Raw genomic sequence first — 18,376 nt, forward strand, 5'->3', positions numbered from 1 at the left:
CTGGGACCACAAATCTTTGCTTCCTCTCCAACCCGTAATACAGGGGCTAGACCTTTTAGCAAGGCCAAGTTTAGTAGATGATATTGGAAAATGGATTCATGCACTATTTTCAAACCCACAAAGAAGATACACACACACACTTACATATTTGTGTACACATATGGGCATGTGTCCCCGACTCCCCGCCCCAGAGAAATATCTTGCCAAATCCAACCAATCCTGGGTTCATAGCTAGGGAAGCGAAAGATGAGCCCTGTTCTTTTCATTTTGAGCCAAATGACTCAGATCTCAACTAAAGGGAGGAACATCTGTCATACCCAGCCTGGGGACTTTGAGACAGGTCTCTGGGGCCCGACTGTGAGTGTCTTGGACCCACTCACTCCCTTTGAAGGGTGGTAGGGAATTCTGCAGCTGCCCATACAGGGGGAGGGTCCCTGGTCTCCTGTACCTCTTTTCCTGCTTTCCTGGCCCCTTGGCTGGCTCTGGACTCTGTCTGTTGGGATCCTCATCTTCCACCCTGTGTGTGAGATGGTAGTGAGGGGAGAAGTGTCAGGTTTTTGTGGTGGAGAAAATCTGGCAGTCCTAAATTTATTCTTGAATCAACCATCTGCTGAGTGTTTTCCAGGATGATGATACATTTTTTTGAGGAGACGGGGGAGATAGGAGGGTGAAAAAGTGGAGATTCCTTCTTAATGTTGGTCCTGCTGTTCTTGGAGTCATCAGAAAAGGGAACTGGCATCGTGGTGAGTGGCTGGGATCTGGCTTGGCCACTTTCTTGCCTTACCCTTGGTCTCTGTCCTTTTAAAATGAGGACAAACGTATGTATTCAGTTTACCTGACACCCCAACACATCATTGCATACAAAGCAGGAGGTTTTATAAACTGTGAAGTGAAGTGCCCCTGCCATTTGTTGATGATGGTGGTGTAGGACCTGAAGAACCAGCATCAGACTGGGAGCAGGTACCCTGCTGTCCTGAGGCTTCCACTGGAGAGGTCACCACAGCTTTTCCTCACAAGCATTGGTGGCAGGGGAGCTAGGATGCAGCTTTGGAAGCTGACCTTTGGTTATCAATTAATTAAAACACACTGATTGCTAAAGGGCGGGGGGGGGGGGAGGGAAGGAAGGAAGCCAGCACCTGCTGCAGTGGGGTGGGCATGTTCCCCGCCCCCAACCCCAGCATCCTGGCCTAAGGGTCTGACAAATGTCTTTTCTCATAGGAAAAAGGGGGAGGGGGAACATGGCTTCAAGCTGGGCCCCAGAAGGAAGCACAAAGTCGAATCAGATGGCCCAGCCTTGTCATTGCAATGCTTTTGTAAAAACTTCAGATCCTGGAAGAAAAGAAGCAAATCCCTGCCCACACAGACACCAAGGGTAGCCAGCCATTCTGGCTTTCCCAGAACTGAGGGGATTCCTGGGAGGTAGGACTTTCAGTCTTGGAACAAGGACAGTCCCAGGCAAACTAGGGTGGTACATCACTCTACTCCCCTTACCCTACTCCCAGGGTAATTGTCTCCATGCAGCGGATTCCTTTTTATTGGCTTGCTCAGCTGGTCCCTTTATTTACTGCAGGAGAAGCAACCTCACTCCCACTCTTCTCTACCCCAGGTGAGGGAACTTGACCTCATCTCAGATTTCTGTACTACCAGCACTGTGGTTGGTATCAAGGAATGGGCAGTGGATGGATCAAACACGTTGATTGACTTAAGGTGATCTTACATAGGTCATGGTGGGATGTGTTGAAAGATATAATGCCCATTAAAGATAGAACCATGTGACAACAGTGAACTCAAAGATGTTCATGCTGCTCTATCTGAAAAGAAATCTAAAACTTGAGATAAAGAGGGTACTGTTTACCTATTTTGATGAAGCAGTCTCTGATAATATGCAGTATTTGAGAGTTAACAAGCTGGAGGTTAGCGAATGTGACCTGGGGGTATGTATTATGTGGAAAAGCCTTAGACTTTACAAATGGATCCTCATGCATCTCCTGGTTTTGCTACTTATTTGCTGTGTTACATCAAGCAGGTATTTCACTGCCCCGGCCTCAGTTTTCTTATCTGTAAAATGGATAACTTACTACAGGAAGGAATTTTTTTAAGTAATTAAATATCCTACCATCTCAACACAACAAAATAGGTATAGGAAATTTGCTTTCTTTATGTATGTGTTTTCAACCTTCTTTTCTTGGCATGTTTTGTAATACTTGCATTGTGCGGTAGAACACATGTAACGTATACGTAAGTGATGACACAAAATGAGCACTCAGAAACTGAAGATCACCCAACTTAAGATCCAAAACATTTACAGGAAGTGCTGCCAAAAACAGATTACCATGCACTGTGTGGCTTAAAACAATGTAGCTGCCAGGCGCGGTGGTGCATGCCTGTAATCCCAGTGGCTTGGGAGGCTAAGACAGGAGGATTGCAAGTTCAAAGTCAGCCTCAGCAGTTTAGCAAGGTCCTATGCAACTCAGTGAGACCCTGCTCTAAATATAAATTTTTAAAAAGAGGCTGGGGATGTGGCTCAGTGGTTTAGTGCCCCTGGGTTCAATCCCTAATGCCAAAACAAACAACAAAAACAAACAAACAAACAAAAAACCCCAACAAAAACAAACAACAACAAATAAAAACAATGGAACTTTCATCTCTCAGACAGTTCTCCGGCATCATCCTCAGGGCAGGGAGGCTCTAGGGGAGAATCCTTCCTTGTCTCTTCCATTTTCTGGTGATTCCTAGGTTTCTTTGCCTGTGGTAGCAGAACTCCAATGTTTGCCTCAGTTTTCACATGGCCTCTTTCCTGTGTCTGTGTCTCAAATCCCCCTCTCCTTTCTCTTTTAAAGATATTGGATTTAGGTCTTACCCTAAATCCAGGATAATCCCAGCCCAAGATCCTTATTTATATCTGCAAAGACCCTATTTTCCAACAAGGTCACATTCACAGTGCTGGGCTTTAGGACTTGGACATATTTTTTTGAGGGGTACTATTTGACCCACTATAATCACCATGACTGGGGGGTCTTCTCACAGGCCCCTCTTTATCTTCTCCCTCTACTCTGCTTTTTTTCATTCAAAATTACATTTCTAAGTCTGTCCATGATGATGTCTATAGCTGTAGTTGATTCATGCTTAGTGCTCCATTGAGTCCTGGAATTCCCAATGTGTCTATGTATTTTGAAAATGAACATTCCTTGGTTCCACTTTGGGGCATTATAAACAATGCCTCTTTTAATAGCTAGGCAAAAAGAAAAGGTGCTCAAGTATAAAAGTTTCTCTAGAATACATGACTAGGAGTTCAATAGATGAGCCCAACAAGGTAATGGGTAAATAGCATTTTACAAGATAAAGTCAAATTGTTTTTAAAAATGATGACACCAATTATTCCCACCCCGTACAAGATGTTCTCCATTCTCAAAGTAATTTTTTAGTCCAAGAAATGTAAACATTTGAGAATTGGTCTTCTGTGCGGTGATGACTATTAGGTGATAGGATCTCATCTTCCCTTGTGATTTTTCTCAATAGCAGATTATTTCTGGTGGGCTTCTGCCCCTCAGAGAGAAAGCCCTTCAGTCTGCAGCCTCACCTGCTTCTGGCTGCATAGTCTCTGCCTGCTCTACAAATCCATCTTAATGGGTCATTAGAGGTGCCTAGAAACTGTAATTATGGTATAGCATTTCACGGGCTTACAATTGAAGGCTGTGTTTTCTAGACCCCCAAATCAAGTCTATTGTGGAGCGATGTACCTAGGAAAGCTTGCATATGATGTAGTCAACAATGAGTATACAAAGTTGCTTACCTTTAACACAGAGAACCAGTTACTCTGAGGCAAGCAACGTAGATATTCCCAATCTCTGGCTGAAATAATATATATCAAAACGAGCAGATTGGAAAACAAGTCAATGTCCCAATGGGAGTCGATATGTGTTGATATATTCTGGGGCATTTCTCTGTGCGGTGGGGGAGGCATTATATATCCAAGTTATATCATAGAGTCATCACTACAGATGAGGGAATATGAACATAGCCAATGAATCTCAGGACTGATTGGGAGGCTGAGCCCATGCAGGAAACATGATCATCTCCTGCTATCAGTTGTAGGCCTTAGAGAGAGCCATATCTTATTTTGAAAGCCCGGCCAATTGTCTTAGGTTGCCTTCCCCCAAAGCAAAAGCTTGATGGGGAATTTTTGAGCAGGTGATTTACTGAATGAGTGTTTCTAGCTAAAACTGGGACAGGGGCAAGGAAACAAGGATGTACCAGGCAAAAGCTAGGCAACAATAAAAAGTCCAGCCTCTGCCTAATCCCATGGGATGCTTTGGAGTGTGAAGAGTCTCTGGCCTTTGTCCTGCTTTATACTCTCAGTGATTGGCCATGGGCTGCAGGATGTCTCAAGGGAAGGGAGTAACCACTCATTCTTTCCTTGGCTCCCATCAGCTGATGGGACAGCAGCTAATGACATTATTATTTGGGCTGGGGAATAGTGAGTGGTGAGAATAAGGATTTTTATTGTGTGAATTCTCCTGTTCTCTATCTAAAACTCCAGCTCTACCCTTGATACCAGTTTCATTCAGGTAGGAACCAGAAATCTAGAAATAGAGAATCAAGGCCAATGTACTTCATTCTCCCCTCCTCTCAGAGGCTGTCATCTGGTGATGTGTTGCAGGCAGGATGGGAACTCCCAGTTGTCTCATACCTTATTAGACTGCCTTGCCTCCAGAACCCCCACATCTCTTTCTTTTTCTAGCGCCAGGAAGAGCCCTGAAATAACTCTCTTTGTAGATTACACGGAAGAGCTAAGCAGGCAGGACCTCCCTTTGGCTTGGTGGTGGTGGGGTTTTTGGGGTTGTGACACAATGTTGAAATTCTTTTGCATTGAGGGAGACAGAAACCATTTGAAGGATGTCAGCATAGGGAGAAGGGGGCCCAGGAAGCAGCATGAGATTCTACTTGAATAGGCAGGGACTGGAGCTGTTGTCATTTAATTGTAAATTATCTTTGGACCCACTGACTGACAAGTGAGTTGGGAAAGAAAATAAATAAGCACAACACCAAGGTTAGAACCAGAAGGAATCTGCTAGCTCACCCTCCTCTCACACACTCCTTTATTCCTCTAACTCAGCCTTCGGACCAAAGAGCCTGGAAGAGCAGGTGGGCAGAGACCATGGTGAATCCTGGAGGAGGTGACATCAAAACATGGAGATGAGTTGGGGTGAGGATTCAGCAAGGAAAGCGTTCGGTCGCTGTAGCTCCTGTTCTGAGGAAGGCATCCCTTTCCAAGAGGGTCCCAGATAGAGCAGGGGACAGTGGGTTAGTTGTATTTCCTTCCTATCTGGGCAGGAGTTTTCAGCACTGTTCCTGGATTTGTTTATAACACCTATTACAACCATTTGTTTCATCCAAGAGATTGGAGCTCAGGTCCTTTGTGCATGGACCATATGCACACCCTTTCCTATCTGTTGCCAAGGTCAAACTAGCAGCCATTAGCTGGTGTACACTTGTTTGTAGAGAACTTACCCTGCATCTTCATATAATGAAATTTTCAATTCTCCCTCTGGGACACTCCCTGGTGCAAACCAGAGCAATTGAATTGAGAGTGATGAAGTCACTGTCACTCAATGGCTGTGCTGATGCCTGCAAGAGTCTGAGATGTACCCAAGCAAATGCTGCCCACCTTCCAACCCAGTGGGCTTCCCAGGACACAGAGTTCTGACATGCCAAGACTGTTGGACACTTCTGCATCAGGTGCTGGAGCAGCCCTGTTCTGGGAGGGTAGAATAGTCCACACCCTGGGAATGTTGTGTCCACAGGAGAGCAGGGAGTTTAGGAAGGAAGGACGCTAGACTTCATCTTTAAGGCTTCAAACTTAGGAGGCACCCGAGACCATAGATTCTCCAGGTAGGAAACCCTATAGAACATCTGCTGAGGACAAATTGCCATGCTAGGTGAACCTGAAAGACCTCTTTCCATGAGAGGGCTGTGAGAACCACAGGAGAGGCTGTTGAGGAAAGAGCTTGGAACTTCCTAAATCCTTAGGTGAGGGCAAGGCTGTGGTACTGGCTTCTGCTGGGCACCACAGGTGGTATGTGAGCCCGGGGCTGGTGCCAGCAGCTTGGCCTGATCACGGCATGTGTTTTATTCCTACCCTTAGTGCTGGTCTGGTACTGGCTGCTTTCAGTGAGATGACTGGGAAAGGCTTCATGGTGGAGATGAGCCTTAGGGACAGAGGCAAAAAAAGATATATGAAAGGAACTGGCCAGAGGACCAGAGGTGCGGTGACAAGAAGAAGAGATGGCAAAGAGAAGGAGGGAGGACCAGTCTGGAAGTCCTCTTCCTTCTGCATGTGGACCTTCACATACAGGCCCAGGAGGAGGAAGGACGGAGGCCTAAGCTCTTATGAGATGGGATCTCACCTTCTTCCTTGCCCTTCTTTTCAGGAAACCTGCTGCTTCCTAGTCCTCACTCTCTATGGGTACAACCAGCCATAGTTTTATGTACCTGCACATCCCCTCTCTGCCTTCGCACCTGAGTGTCGGGCTTAGGCCACCTTCTCCCTGCTCTCAGGCCCCTAGCCAACCCCATGAAAAAATGAGCATGAGATCTTTGTAAGAAAAGCATATAAATAGACCCCAAGAGGTCTATGTCAAAATAGATCACGGACTAAATGTAAAGGTTAAAATTGTAACATTTTCAGAACAAAACTGGGAGAAAATGCTTTGCAATCTGGGGGGTAGGCAAATACATCCTTGGGAGGAATCAAAATACTTGAATGAGAAAAGAAGAAATAAAAATGATTGGGACCTCATAAAAACTAAATAGCATCTGCTTTCCAAAATGAGAGAGAAAATGAAAAGGAGAGCCACGGAATGGAAGGTGATGGCTATGATGTACACACCTGACAGAGGGCCCGCGTCTGGAACATGAGGAACATTTACAGCTCATCTGAAGAAGAAAAACAGTCAGATTAAAAAATGGGGGAAGGAAAGATAAGTGTCAGGAATTAACTCTGATTTATATTAAAAATGAAACAGGTTTTGTCTCAGGAACATCTTACACTAATGGTGATTTTATCCTCTTCTGTCGTCTTCTCAGAGTGGCTCTTGGGGATAACTAATATCCACAGATGATGCATTAATCTGATTGTATGTTAAATCTAAAATAATATTTTGTGGTAAAATAACAACATAAAGAATGACAAAACTTGAATTATCATTTTACAAAAGAATATCTATATGAATGGCCAATAATCATATGGAAAGATACTCTACGTAATTATCACTGGGGATGGACAAATTAAAACCATCATGAGACCCTCAAAGGAATAATACTAAAAGAATGAAAATTTCAAGTCTGGACAAGTATTTGGAGAAATTGCAGCCCTCGTGTATGACTGGCAGGATGGTACAACTGCTTTGGGAAACAATCTGGCAATTTCTTTAAAGTTAAACATGCACTTATTATATGGTTCAGTAGTTCCACACCTAGGTATTTTCCAAAGAGAAATGACTATATATGTCCACTCAAAGACTAATAGACAAGTGTTCATAGCAGTGTTCTTCATGGCAGCCCCAAACCAGAAACAGCCCAAGGACCCACCAACAGATGATAGATGCATCATGGTGCATTTGAAAAATGGAATACAAGTTGGCAAATAGTGTGATTCACTGATGGGTCTATTGATCTGTCTGTCCACCTATCATGTCTGGATCTTAGAAAGATTATGCTGAGGAACGGAAACACAAGATAGTACATGTTACATGATTCAATTTATGTGAAATTTCTACAACTGATAAAACTGAAGTAAATAGAAAGTAAATTAGTGGGTGTGTGGAGCCAGGAATGAATAGAATTGAGTGGAAGGGGGACATGAGGGAATTTTCTGGGGCAATAGAAAGGCTCCATACCTCAACAGGTATGGTGGTTAAACAGGTATATTCATCTGTCAATACCCAACAAATTTCATTTAAAACATGTGCATTTTATTACCTGTAAATCATGCCTCTGATAAGTTGTTTTGATGACAGAGAAATGTGGTTACTTTTAGGCAATGGAATTGAAGCTAATTTTTATTTTGCTCTTTATGCTTCTTTGTATTTCTAAATATTGTGCAGTAATCTCACCACTATTTTTTTAAAGGAAAAAAAAAACTACTGTCATTGTAAAACGTTCTCTTCATTTTTAAGTCTCAGCTTGGATACCCCTTCCTTTGAAAAAAAATGAGAGTGGCTCATTGGAATGAATGGATCCTCTCTGTTCTGACTGCGCACTGTTCTTAGTGCCTCTGGTGTGCTGTTTGCATTCTGCCTTGGGTCCAGGCTATATCCCCTGTGTAGGTGGTTCCTTACCCTATGGGTGCCCAGGAGTAGAAGGGTTGGGCAGAGCACAGAGTTCCAAACATGATCGGCAACTATTCATGGTTTGCCAAATTAAATTGAGATTTTTCAGACTATTTTGGAGGAAGTTTCTTTCATTGTTCTAGGGTTATATGTGTGTGTGTGTGTGTGCGCGCGCGCATTCATAGTAAAGCAAAGCAGGGCCTAGTGCACTAGAGAGCTGGGCTTCATGTCCATGCTTGAATGTGGCCATTTATTCTCCACATAATTTCTGGTGAGCCCCTTGAACTTTCTGAGCCTCAGTATCCTCTCTGCAAAGAGAAGGTAACCAAATCTTCCTGCTCATTGTGCATCCTGAGCAGCACGGTGCTCGGCACATGGTAAGCGCTCACTTAGCACAGGCCACCATTGTAATTATCATCATTATGGCAAATAATGGTAGTATAAATTGAGAGTACTCTCCAGGTGAGAAAGCACTTACTAAGAAATACACAGGTAAATGGAGTAAAGGTTTTCTTCTCCATAAAAGAATTCCCATCTGATTAGAGGGTTAGGTAACATCAGTCTTTAAAAGTCAATCAAAAATTAATTTTTTCCACATAAATGGTTTTTGAGAAAGCCAAAACCATTTCCCACAGAAGCAGACGTCCTGAAATGAGTTTGGATTTTGCTGGCTCTGCTCTTCATTCAGGTATCAGGTGGCAGCAGGGCTCAGCCTGGAGGAGGCCGGCTTTCTCTCAGTGTTTGCTGGAGCCGGGCTGACATAGAGGTTGTCAGATCTCTAAAGAACAATCGACTTTCTAAGCAGAGCCCCTTCTCCAAGCCTTGCGGTGCAGCGTTACATTTGTAAATGCCAGCGCACTGCTAAGCACGTCCCTGTGAATAGAAGTGTTTTGATGTTTTGTTTTTGGTCAGAGATTGAAGTCCAGTGTCTTGGGACCCAGTGACTTCGGCTGACCTTCCTGCTACATGGACAGGGCTAAATTTCAACCCCTGGAGGCTTCTGCACACAAAACCTCATGCCTCACAAGGGCAGGTGCAAGGAAACCCGGTGGAAATCTGAAATCTTCACTGCTTCAGAGAGCCGAGCTCGCTTCTGTCAGAGGAATTAGGTTTCACAAGCCCTTTTTTATGTAGAAAGCGTATCATTAGGGGAATCTGGACAGGGCAACTTATTAAAACTGCTGCCAGTAGCAAAGAGAAAGCCATGATGCCTAAAGACACTCAAGGGCGAATGGGGTCGTCTTGATTTTTTAAATAATTCTTATACCTTCGCTAGTGAATCTGTCAGCCAGAGAGACTGACTTCTAGAGGAAGATGACTCTGATAAATACAACAATATATAAATAGGCCTATTCTGGAAAACATGTGTTTTCTCAAAACTTGCATTCCAGTTTTGAAATCAGGAGAGACCTTTCTTTTCAACTGTTTTAACTAAATAATATTTTACAATAATATTTTATAAAAGCTATAATTCCACTCTTTCATCTGGACTGCTGTCCACATTTCTGACTCTTCCAATCTTGGGTTTTTTTTTTTTTTTTTTTTTTGTGTGTGTGTGTGTGTGTGAATAGCTAGTTCTTACATCATTTTGGTCAATGTATATTGATCAAAATATATTTTTGCAATATATTTCCTTCTAGAAATTTACTCAAGCTTTATGAAATTACAAGACTTCTTCTTCTTCTTTTTTTTTTTTTTTTTGGTACTGGGTATTGAGCCTAGCGGTGCTGTGCTACATCCATAGTCCCCACGGTCCCTTTTATTTTTTATCTTGAGGCAGTGTCTTGCTGTTGCTGATGCTGGCCTCGAACTTGTGATCTTCCTGCTTCAGCCTCCCCAATAGCTAGGATTACAGGCTTGGGCTACCACATCTGGAGGGAATTATATAGTCTTACTGATCATTCTTAGTAGGTCTTACTTTTTTCATGACACTATGCTGCTCTTATCTACTGAGTTACTCCTCTGGGTTTGAATACTAGAAGTTGTGTTTGTTGGGGAAAAGGGGTTGTTTGCATTTTTGTTCGTTAGTTTCTCTTTTCTTTTAAAAATATTTCCTTTAGCTACATTCAAAAAGGTGGTTGTGGGAGGCTCTGATATTTGCAAATCTCCCCAGTTTTGTGCTCCTGCCTTGTGTCCTTCCTTTAATAGCTCCAGGCTCAGTGCACACCTTCAAGGGCTTCCTCTGAGGTCTGGTAGTCCTCTATTGTGTTGTTGGCCTCATGTAGCCCATAATCATAGGAGATCCTTACTTTTATTCTTCGATCTCCAGGAAGGTTTTTGTTGTTGTTGTTGTTTTTCTGTAAAAGCCCATGTCAACTGAACTGTCACAGAAACTCTACCTTAAAAAGTCCAAATTCCATGATAGGTGCAATTTTGTTAAATACCCATTCTCTAGGTAGTCATGCTACTTGCTTCACACATGTCAGCATTAGATAGAAGCATCTCACGGTGCAGGATGGAATTCCTTCTGCAGAGTAACAAGCCTTCATACTGTCACTGAGGGGTTCTGAATGAAAGTGTTCAATTGTGCCCACTGTCATTTTGACAGGAAATATCCTAAATTAGTGCATCAGAAGTGTTCCCTAATCTGACCCCTGACTCTCTGTGGTCATCTCCACCACTTCCCCCTGCTTCGCTGGGCTCTATCCACATCAGCTTCCTTGCTGTCCCTCAAACATAGTAGCCCCATTCTGACTCCTTGAGTTCTTGTCCCCTCACCTTAGCAATATTTATTCTCATTATTCTGGGGTAAGCTCAGAAGTCCTCTCTTCTGAGAGACCTCTCTTAACTACCACTTCTAAAGGGATTCCTACTCACTCTTTAACACATTTTCTTCTTTAAATCTTGGCAAGTTTTTTTTTTTTTTTTTTCTGTTTGATATTTCCTTTACCTATGTAGTTTAACTGAGGGGGAAATGAAGTTAACAATCAAGCATAGTGGCTTGTTTGCTTGTATGCTTGTTAACAAGCAAGCATAGTGGCTTGTTTGCTGACTGTCTCTTCCATCAGTTAAAAGGCCCCATCTTACTGTCCCAAATCCTAGAACAGAGCTAGGAACACAGTAGGCACTCAATAGATACTTGTCGAATAGGTGAATGACTCCTTTGCTCAGTAAGCATTTACAAAGTGCTCCTTAGAACTGGGTGTGGTGGTGCATGCCTTTAATCCCAGTGACTCAGAAGGCTAAGACAGGAGGATTGCAAGTTCAAGGCCAGCCTTAACAAGTAAGCAAGACCTTGCCTCAAGATTTAAAAAACTAACTAAATAAAAAGGGCTAGGGATGTAGATCAATGGTAGAGCACCTCTGGTTCAATCCCCTGAACCCCTACATACATACATACATACATACATACATACACCAAAGTGCTTCTTAAGTACAGATTGAGTTGGAAATCTGGAATCAGACACACAGAGGTTCTCAATAAATGATAGCATGATATGGCTGTCTCACAGATCATTGATCAGCCCAGCAAGACCAGACCAACTCCCTTGGATATTTCCTTGTACTACTTCTCTGCAAGTGAAACCTAAGCTCCCCAAGAGACACTGAGGATGTTTAGGACACCAGTGCTCTGTGCACAGGGAGTGCTCATTGCATGAATTTGTTCATTTAATCAATAGTCTCATGGTACTATTGAGAACTCAGAGTCTGAGATTTTATCCTACTTAAAAGGTCACAGGGTAGCCTGATAGAAGATAAGAGACCCCCGGTCAAAGAGAAAACATAGTTTATCACTCATAATAATAGTAGCAACCAGAGCGTTAGCATCTTGTAATGGTTTCCCAAGTCCTGATTTCCATAGAGGAACATAAAGCAGGCCAGATAACACTTGCATACTGAGTAAGTTACAGAGAAGGGACACTGAGCTCAGGGAACCTGATTCTTTTAAACTGGACAGTCTATCTGACCTTTACTCTAGAGGGAGAAACCATCTCTATTTTCTAAAAATGTTTGATACACAAATACCTTTGAAAAGAGTCTAGAATGAAGAACAGTCAGTGTAACTATAAGATTTGTATAAATACTCGAGACCTATATGGATTTCATAATGAGAAGTTTAGTAGGCTTTCAAATTTGTTGAATAAATGGATGGATATATGAATACTAGATGTTGCATGCAGTACAGTTCAAATAAGTTGTGGTTTCTGTCATTAGGAGCTCACATATTCTTGCTGGGAAATGACTTGGTAGGGTAATATGGTCGTTAAGTACTTCTTTCCTGGGCTTAGATGCCTGGATTTAAATTTTGCCCCATTACTTATTAGCTTTGCAGCCGTTAGCCTTGGCTTCTTCATCCCAAAAATGGAGACAAGAGGGTTATTGTGATTATATATACCAGTGTAATTTAAAGTACTTGGCTTGGTGCATAATCCCTAGTAAGTAGTCAAATAAGTGTTAATTACTAGGTTGAACTATATGAATTGACATTTTTTAGTTCAAATATTAGCAATTAATAGGGTTCAAACTGATCATCACTATTCTTAATCTTTTGCTTGGTTACAAATTGTGATGTAGGAATGACTGTGTGGAGGTGTGCTCTGAGTCAGGTGAGACCAACCTGAAGAGGCAAGAAAGTATCTGAGAAAAAGAAATGGACTTGGAGCCAGATGCAGCTCTGAGCCCCACCTATCCTCTCATTAACCCTGTGACCTTGGGTGAGCCACTTAACCTCTGAGCCCCTTGCCTCATCTGTGCTACAGATACAATAATCCCTTCTACTTCACTGGGCACTGTGAAGCTAATGTCAAATGATGGACGTGAAATTGCTTTGTAAACTGGAAGGCACTGTACTTATGTACTACTACCTGGTATGAAAATTCTTGAAGGCAGCGAGAATTTGAGTCTGGGTTTGAATCGGATCATCACTAGGTATAATTTAATATCCATTGTAAGTTCTCTAATCACCATTTTTACATTTGAAGTATAGCGTCAGCCCCTAAACTCAAATTACTGCATTAGAATCAAGTTACACCACTCAGGTTTGTATCTAAGACCTCCAGCCTTCAGCACTATGGGGACCATCTGGTGACCAAAGAAAGATCATCTCATTACAAAGGGTAATTGGCTTGCAACTAAATCAGTCAATAGCTAACATTTATCAAGTTCTTTCAATGATCCTGGTCTAGTTTTAGCTCTTTATAATGAATTGCTTCTCATTGAAAACTTGAAAAATCCTATGACAGGGTGGACACAGTCGTTATCCTATTATCCTCCATTTTACAGATGAGGAAACTGAGGGGGGAATGAAGTTAACAATCAGGAAATGGCAGAGTTGGATGGGTGAGTTACACTTCCAGGGTACCTTCAATAAAAGCAATTACCCATTATTCAATAAAAGAGTTACCCATCCTCAGTTTGCCTGGTAAAGGGGAGGCCCAAGAGCCCTCTCTCTAAGCATTCTAGATGTTCAAACTACTGCCATTGTATTTGCTGATGGAAGTCCTGGTCTGTCCACAGACAAGCAGAGAAAACCAAGTTTCATGAAGGACTCACAGGCTGTCAGAATGGCTCCACTCCTCCATCTGCAATGTGCTACCTTCCCAGAAAGTGAAAATTTTTAGCTCTTACCTTCTGTCTTTAGTAGGCATCCTCTGTATATTTTGAGTCTGTCCTTTTCTCCAAAAGATCTGGCTGTAGCTCTTCCTAGGAATAGAGAATTGGCCTAGGGACTGGGATTGTGGCTCAGTAGTAGAGTACCTAGCATGCATGAGGCACTGGGCCGATCCTCAGCACCACATAAATGTAAAATAAAGATATTGTGTCCACCTAAAACTAAAACTAACTAACTAAATAAATATTTTTTTAAAAAAGAAAAAGAATTGGCCTAGAGTTAGCTAATAGCATGCACTTAGAAAATCCCAGGTTTGGCTTCTCTAATGAAGAGACACTATAATACTGTGGCTTAAAGAACAAAGTTTTTCATTCATGCAATAGCCTAAGAGGAGCTTTCCAGGCTGCCAGGTGGCTTTGCTCCATGTAGTCATTCAGGGATGCAGGTTCCTTCCAAATTGCTCCACCATTCCTAGGGAAGTACTTCTCACACTCCAAGAAGTGAAGAACTCAATTTTTATATTCAATCTACTGCAGATCAAAACTTGTTATAAAACATTATAAAAATGAACTCATGAAAAAATAAAGGGAAAGAAGACACAAACATACAAAACACAAGCTTCAAGTATTTTAATATTAGGTACAACAGACACGTTGCTGAAATTGTTTGTTATAAATGTTTCTAAATTCACGTTCTGAATTTCTCTCCTTATCTCTTTGCAGATTGGTGCTGGAAAACTCTTTAAGTAGCATTGGTCTGGGCTTTGCCATCAGCATAGCTAGGCTACCATCATGTCCAGGTGACAGTCAGGAAAGGAGAACAGTGTGGGAAGAGGCCCCATCCTACCCCATGATCATTTTAAAAAATATTTAAAGTCAGGTTTAGAATTATATTTTACTGTGGTATAATTTACATAAAATAGAAATCACCCTTTAAAGATATAGTTGTGTGTCAACAAATTGTGTGACAACCATCACAATCAAGATATGGAAGGGTTGAGGATATGGCTCAGTGGCAGAGCACTTGCCTAGCACATATGAGGCACTGGGTTGGATCCTTAGCACCATATAAAAATAAATAAATAAATGAAGGTATTATATGAGAGAGAGAGAGAGAGAGCGCATTTCCATCACTTCCCCCAAATTCTCTCATAGTCCACTGTAACTAATCTTCTCACACTCTTGTCCCTGGAAATCACTAGTCTGATCTCTGTCCCAATAGTTTTGTGACTTCTAAATGGCATAGAACCACCCAGTATTTAACTTTTTCAGTCTTTTTGTTTTCCTTTCTCCCAGCATAATCCTTATGAGGTTTATTAATGTTCTTGCATTCATCAATTAATTCATTTTAACTGGACATAAACAATTTCTTTATCCATTCTATTGAATAATGAATGGAGATGTGTGTATTTCACAGGAGAGTATGAATAAAGCTAATATAAACATTTGCAGAGAGGTATTCGTGTGAACATGTATTTTCTCTTTCTTTTATAATGTATCCTCACACTCAATTTTAAAACAAAACAATTTTAATACTAGGTGTATGTCACATGCCCTTGTTACAAATTGCTTTTCTTGACAAATTATGAAGTAGGAGGTGTGGTTAAGGTAACATTACTGAATGGTGCTGGTAAATACTACATAATTTTGTCAGGTTGCAAATTTCGTTTTCAACTTTGTGACTGCTGCCATGCAATTAGTTAGCAACAATAACAACATCATTAGGGTTGTTCTATTTGTAAACCATGATTTACTAGCAACCAAGTTTCCTGATTTAACCCCTTAGCAGCAAGATCCAAGTTCCCTCATTTGCACATTAGCACCTAAGGGTCAAGGGGTTAAATAACCAGCACTTGATACTGCACTTCTAATGGTAGCATGTGGCACAAATGAAAGCAAAGCTGCTGCTATTTTTCACTACAAAATCAATGAACTGGCAATCTTTTTCAAGTCGTTTCCAAAAAAGTACATCTCCAACTAAGGCTTCCCCAAACTGGCATGATATAGTGACTTTTGCTATCATGTAGTTTTATTTTTATCTTTGGTAACTTTCCAAACTTTGTCAAATCATCTCTGGGAGATGGGTTCATAGCATCTATTCCACAAACATTTATTCACACCAAAAGTTTCTTTTGCTAATTCAAGCTCTGGCTTTCCTTGTAATTTCTTTAGCCATAATTGTTCTGGTGTTAACTCTTTAAGTTCTTCATGTTCTAACCTCTTTTTAATTTCTGTTTGCCTTTTCTTCTGTTGTTGTTCTTCCTTTAAAAAAAAGAAAGAACGAAAAAAGAAAGAAAGAAAGAAAGAAGAAAAGAAATAGCAGAAGAGGTTTGGTTTTTTTTTCCCCCTAAAATTTTAATGTCTGGTTTTGACTTCTGCTGCCCCCCCATCACCCCTCCCTTTTTTTTTTTTTTTTTCAATCATCATGGTGATCCCAGTTATCCTAACTTCTTCCTCCTGGTCCTAGCCCTCCCGGGGGTCCCTGCTGGCTGTGTTTTCGTCCCCTGCCCCAACTTCCACACTGGGTCTTCCACGGAGAACCTGCCTGCGTCCCGGGAAACAGTGTCCGGCGGTCGCAGCCAGCTCCAGCAGGGCGTGGGCCGGTGCGCCCTGGCCCCAGGGAAGCTAACGCTGTGGTGACCCGCAAGTCCCTGGGGTCGCTGTAGGCGGCTCAGGACCCGCTGGGAACGAGGCCGAGGCCCCGCCCCCTCTCTGAACAAATTTCTCTTCGGTCTACACCTGGCAGTGGGATTTCAGCGCCCTGAGGTAAATATGTATTTAGCTTCGGAAGAAACTGCCACACTGGTCCACAGTGGTTGGATCGTTTTGTACTCCCAGCAATGGAGGAGCGAGTTGCTCTGAATCCCAGGTAGCACTTGGTATGGTCAGGTGTGTCGATGTTAGTCCTTCTGATGGTGGAGTCACGGTATCTCCTTGTGTTAACTTGCATTCTCTCGAGGTCTAATTGTACTGAGAATCCGTTCACGAGTTCCTTTGCCAAGCAACCTTACCTCATTTTTGGTGTAGGACCCTGATTTCCCCCCCCCCCCCAGATTTTAAGTTGAATTTTTTGTTTCTGTATTATTGAGTTGTGAGAGTTTTTTATCTATTCTGGGTGCCAGTCCTTCATTGTGTTTTCTTGTTGTTACTAGTATTACCTTCAGTGCCGCACGAGATTCCAGTTCCTTGAGCAGTGGGCTGTCATTACCAGGTGCTTTCACTGGACACAGAGTGGGGATGCTGGGGACCTTTCTCTGTTCCCCTCAGCCTTGGTGCCTCAGAGGGCGTCTCTGAACTCTCCTTTCTCTCCATTCCTCCCTTGTTATCCCATGCTAACCTCGTAAACAGGGTCCAGCCTCAGGCTTTGACAGGCACTCTGCAGTTTGGATTTGTGACTGGGTATTTGTTGCCCCTCACTCCCTGACAGCCAAACTGTGTATCTGTGGTTGTGCTTGGGAAGGAGTTTCCTTCCCAAGGAAGGTAGTACCCTATTTTGTGTTGACATAGGATCCGGGCCCTCAGCCCAGTAATAGGATGTTTGCTTTTCCTCCTCCAGTAGTGTTTGTCCTCAGGTCGAGACAATTTCCTACCATTCTATCAAAAGATGATGAGTTTTGTTTCTATTTCTCTCCAGAAGCAATAGATATTTACCTCTTTCTTTCTTTCTTTCTACCCCTTTCTTCCCCCCCCCCCCTCTCTTTCTTTCTTGGATTGAACCCAGGGCCGAGTGCATGCAAAGCAAGCACTCTACCAATTGAACTATATCCCAGCCCCATTTGCCTGTATTCTAGGGAAGACAATCACACCCCTTTCTCAGTGGCTTAATGCTTATAAAGGTGTCTAGGAAAGTGAGTGGGGCTTGAACCTATTCCTAAGCTTCTGAATACCTTTCCTTCTAAGGGATCTCCTTCACTCTCCTGCCCTGGCCTGATCTTACTTATGAGAGACCTATGGATAAGAAATTGCAAGGAGGTGTGAATTTCCCTATCCAAGTTGACATCCTATTCTCCACATGGCTTTTAAGATTTTATTAAAATTTTAACCAATTTATTTCTTCCTACCTACATCAAACACATACCCCACCCCCACCTTGTGCTTTACATGGGGTAAAACAATAGAAGTGTGCCATCTCAGAAAGGCTTTCCCCTCTTTGTAATTTAATTATCTTCTGATCTTGGCCATCTGATTGGCTCAAAAAAATTCTGATTTTGAAAATTGTATGGGTTTCCTCCATTTTTTGTAGAAGGGGTGATGGCATTTCCACTCAGAGCCAGTGAGAAGAGGCCAGTCACTTGGTCATGCCTACCTGCCAAGGATACTGAGAATGTCGTTTTTTCATGTGCCCAGGAAGAAGGTATCTTAGTAAATAACCAGCTCTAAGCAAATGAAATCTAAAATAATATTGAGCTCAGAGCAATTGAAAATCACTGTGAACCAATGAGATTTACCGGTCCCATTGGTGGTGTTAGCCTTGTTGAGATGGTTAAAAAATCTGA

The 18,376-nt window shown here is 42.3% G+C and overlaps 1 pseudogene; it reads right to left on the minus strand.

Moving 5' to 3' along the window:
- Window positions 1-10,486: 10,486 nt before the first annotated feature.
- LOC114097195 (eukaryotic translation initiation factor 3 subunit J-like) lies at window positions 10,487-16,896 on the minus strand (annotated as a pseudogene).
- Window positions 16,897-18,376: the final 1,480 nt, after the last annotated feature.

The sequence above is a fragment of the Marmota flaviventris genome, chromosome 5 (assembly GCF_047511675.1).
Source record: "Marmota flaviventris isolate mMarFla1 chromosome 5, mMarFla1.hap1, whole genome shotgun sequence".
In the NCBI taxonomy this organism is placed as follows: Eukaryota; Metazoa; Chordata; class Mammalia; order Rodentia; family Sciuridae; genus Marmota; species Marmota flaviventris.